At 65.5% G+C, this 4,039-nt stretch overlaps 1 protein-coding gene across 1 annotated transcript in view; it reads right to left on the bottom strand.

The window, feature by feature from the left end:
• The window catches only part of LOC113203792 (uncharacterized), a 33,605-nt gene that overhangs the window by 24,838 nt on the left and 4,728 nt on the right, over nt 1-4,039 (bottom strand). The window lies entirely within an intron of this gene.

Raw genomic sequence — 4,039 nt, 5'->3', positions numbered from 1 at the left:
GGCCGCAGGCGCCCAGCAGAACCGCGGGCGCGGGGTAGGCCACCCGCGCGCACCCGTGTCTTGCAGGCCGGTGGCCCGCCGGCCGCAGGCGCTCAGCAGCACCCCTATCTTTGCCGCAGGTCTACCCGGTGCTGATCTTGCTGCTGGTGCAGTTGGAGGCCGCACTGCGTGGCTGGGGACAAGCCGTTCAAGCCACCCTGGAAGCGCGCTCCTGCCTGGACCATCTCAAGGTAGTACTACACACAGTCCTCCGCCGCGGCGCGCTGAAGAGAGAGGAAAATTTAAACACTAACGCCTACTGTGTCTGGCCAGGCAGTGCTCTCCATGGAGGAGGCCAAGCCACACCCCGGGCAGCCCATCGACCGCCTCGTCGCTCTGTCCTTCAACAACGCTAGCTTCTCGTGGTCCTCGAGTGAGTTCGGCTCTGACAGGTTCCTCAGGTTGGTCTCAAATATTTCGTAGGACAGGTTTTCGTTTTCATCAGTATGTAGATTTTGTGTGCTCATAGATTTGTGTGGATATTAAAAAAGTAGAGTTGTACTATATTTTTCCTAGCTTGCTAGATCTCCAGGGTATCATAGTGTAGGCTAGCAATTGCTTAGACATGCCTAGACTTTAGATATCCATGTTACGCTTTGGCAGTGAGGCTCGAGTGGGAACCACTAAGATACCCATTGGAGCGTGCAGCAACGTCCTCACGGCCGTACACATCGTCGTCAACAAGGTGATCCTCCATCGAGCCCGGGTGACTGGCGACGGACGCGCAGAGCGCCGCTCTGACCCACGCACTGCTTCTTTTATACAGGGCCAGCTGGTGGGGGTGTGCGGCCGGGCCGGGGTGGGCAAGTCCGCGCTGCTGCTGGCGGCCAGCGGCCAGCTGCGGCTCACGGCCGGCCAGCTGCACCGGGACGAGAGCACGGCCTACGTCGGGGAGGACGCGGCGCTGCTGCCGGGCTCGGTGCGGGACAACGTGACCATGCGCGGCGCGCTGCACAGCCAGCGCTACTACCGCGCACTGCACTGCACCGGCCTGGAGCGGGACGTGCAGGCCATGCCGACGGGCGACGACACACTCGTCGACACGACCAGGATGACGCCGGCGCAGCTGCAGCGCCTCGCCCTGGCCCGCGCCGTGTACGCAGACCGCGAGACGTACCTCCTCGACGACCCGCTCAGCGCCCTCGACTCGGCGTCCGCCGACCGCATCTTCGAGAGCGCCATCCTCGGCGAGCTCAAGGGGAAGACCGTCATTCTTGTGACAAACAGGGAACAGGTGAGGCGTCCTCCGTCGCCGACAGTGTTACGTCGGGCCCGACCCAGTCGTGTTTGTTGGCGTCAACGCCTGGTTATTTTTCTTTTGCAGCACCTACGGCACTGCGACGAGGTCTACGTGCTGCGGGAGGGTCGCGTCCTTGAGCGCGGTGCGCCCGCCGACCTGGCGGAAAGCGGTAGGGAGTACCCTCATGTCATCGATTCCAACAGCCGAGAGTAAGCCCTGCCGTGCAAAAATCTGACAACAAAAGTAGAAACGATGTCATTGTTTTGATATCGCATTTCGTACAAGGTAGTCAGGACTGACGATCCCTTCCTCTTCCATCTCCCCCGTAGAGAGCAGTGGTGGGCGTCACGCGAGCAGCCCGAGGTGACGCGGAGTACGGAGCGGTCCCGGGACAGCGACGACGAGGACGTGTCAGGTACTTGGACCTTCCGGGCTGGTCGGCGCACACGTGTCGGAGGCGGAGTAATGCATTCCCTTGACGTGGCAGGCACGGGCGCGTGGTCGGAGCTGCGCGCCGTGGCGGCTGAGTGCGGCGCCTCGCCCGGGCGGCTGGCGCTGCTCGCGCTACCGCTGCTCCTCCAGTCCGCCATGTACGCCGACATGCTGCTGTGCTTCTGGCTGGCGCTGCTGCAGCCGCGGCCCCCGCTGCTCGTGCTGGGCTTCCTCATGGCGGCCAGTATGGTGGTGGCGCTCGCCTTCCTCAGGACGTTCACCGTCACGCAGGCGCTGCTGGGGCAGTCCAGGCGCATGCACGACCGGTGGATCGACCGCCTGGGCTGCGCCACGACCGACTTCCTGCGGGCGCACGCGGCCCAGCTGCGCCTCGCGGTGGAGAAGCACACCTGGCTCCTGGACGCGGGGCTGCCGCGCGCGCTCGCGGGCGTGGCCGCCTGGACGCCGCTGGTCGTGTTCGAGATGGCCCTGCTGGCGCTCGCCTCGCGCTGGGCCGCCATCGCCATGCTGGGGCTGCTGCTGCCCGCCGCGCTGCTCATCACCTACGTGGCGTGGTGAGTGACGCGATGGGTGGCCACAACAAGGGCGTATCGGACGGGGTGTAGCTGGTGTAGCACACCTTGTGTACTCATCGGCTCGGCCTGCTTCGCCTGCTTCCAGCGCGGCCAGCCTGCGGATGTGGCAGCGAGAGCGGACGTGCCGCGCGGCCCTCCGGCAGCTCGTGGGCGCGTCCTACTCGTCGCGGGCCGCGGTGCTGTCCCTGGGGCGCGAGGATGACATGGTGGCCCGCTTCTCGGCGGTGTGCGACCAGGCCGCCACGGACCTCGTGCACGCCGAGTCGCTGCCCGCCTGGCTGGGGGTGCGCCTGCGCGCCGGCGCCGTCGTCGCGGGGCTCGTCACGCTGGTGGCGCAGATCTGGGCGCCGCCCGGCATGGTGCTGCCGCCGCCACCCCCGGGGGTGGAGCCCCTCGCCAACAACACCACCGGCATGCCGCCGCCGCCGCCCGGCCCGCCCCCGCTGCCCATAGACGCGGGGGCTGCCCTGGGCATGACGGCACTGCTGCTGTGCCTCATCGGCACCCACCTGACCAGGGCGGCCACCGCCGCTCTGCGCGCGCGGTCGCACCTGGCAGCCGCCGCCGAGGCCCGCGACCTCGTCAACGTGAGTGTTAGTGACGTGGTTTTGACATTGCGACCGAAACTTTGCCTTTACCTCACTTACCCACTCACCCACAGCGCGCCGAGGTGGAGGACGAGTCCCTGAGCGTAAAGGGGGGCGCCGAGTGCGACGACCCGTCCCTCAACTGGCCAAGCCTCACGGACGCGGGCGGCCTCGTGCTGCGCGACCTGTGGCGGCCGCCGGAGCTGCGCGCGCTCACGGCCCGAGTTCCCCTGGGCGAGTGCGCGGGCGTGCTGGGGCCGCCGTCCGCCGTGCTGGGCGCCGTCATGCTGCGCTTCATCCGGCCCTCGGCCGGCTGCGTGCTCGTGAGCGGCGCGGACATCGCCGACATCCCGCTGCCGCTGCTGCGCGCGGCCGTGGTGGTGGTGCCGCCGCGGCCCACCCTCTTCAAGGGCACGCTCCGCTGGAACATGGACCCGCACGGCATCTGGAGCGACGCGCAGCTGTGGGAGGCGCTGGACCGGACGGGGCTGAGGGAGCTGGTCGCGTCGCTGGACCGCAAGCTGCTCACGCCCGTGGGGGCTCACGGCGCCCGCTGCCCACTCATTCCGGAGCCCGAGGACCTGCAGCTGCTGTGCCTGGCGCGCGCCGCGCTCCGAGAGTGGGCCAAGGTGGTGGTGCTCGAGGCCCCCGCCGGCCCCAAGGTGCTGGCCGCAGCCAGGAAGCTGTTCCCGCAGAGCGCTGTCGTGGTGGCCGCCCGGGGTCCCACCGACGTTGCCCAGTGCACCAACGTGCTTCAGATTCCTGTCTGAGAAGAGCCAGCCTGCACGGCACGTTGTGCCCCCACCGCTACCCGAGCTGCGACCACAGTTTCATCCCACCGCCCGAGGGAATACCGAAGATGTGTTCCCTTTAATCCTTGAAGCATAGAATAGTTCATTAACAGCATAATAATCAGTTTTGTATACTTATTAGTACAGTATAATTTAATTCTATTTAAAAGATGTCTGTGATTTTTACTCGTTCTTTACCTCCATTCTCACTTCCCTCTCGGAGGTGGAAGAACGAGTATTGTGCTTGGTCTGGTGTGATTTAGTCTCTCGATTCATCTCAGTAACCACAACACCTACAACTATGCCAAATGTATCAAACTGTAGGTCTTGGCGGCCTAACCAATCAATAATAGA

This window comes from Frankliniella occidentalis, unplaced genomic scaffold, assembly GCF_000697945.3.
Source record: "Frankliniella occidentalis isolate FOCC.00 unplaced genomic scaffold, Focc_3.1 Scaffold184, whole genome shotgun sequence".
Classification (NCBI taxonomy): domain Eukaryota; kingdom Metazoa; phylum Arthropoda; class Insecta; order Thysanoptera; family Thripidae; genus Frankliniella; species Frankliniella occidentalis.
The sequence above is the reverse complement of the archived record's forward strand: the minus strand, read 5'-3'. Positions and strand labels throughout refer to the sequence as shown.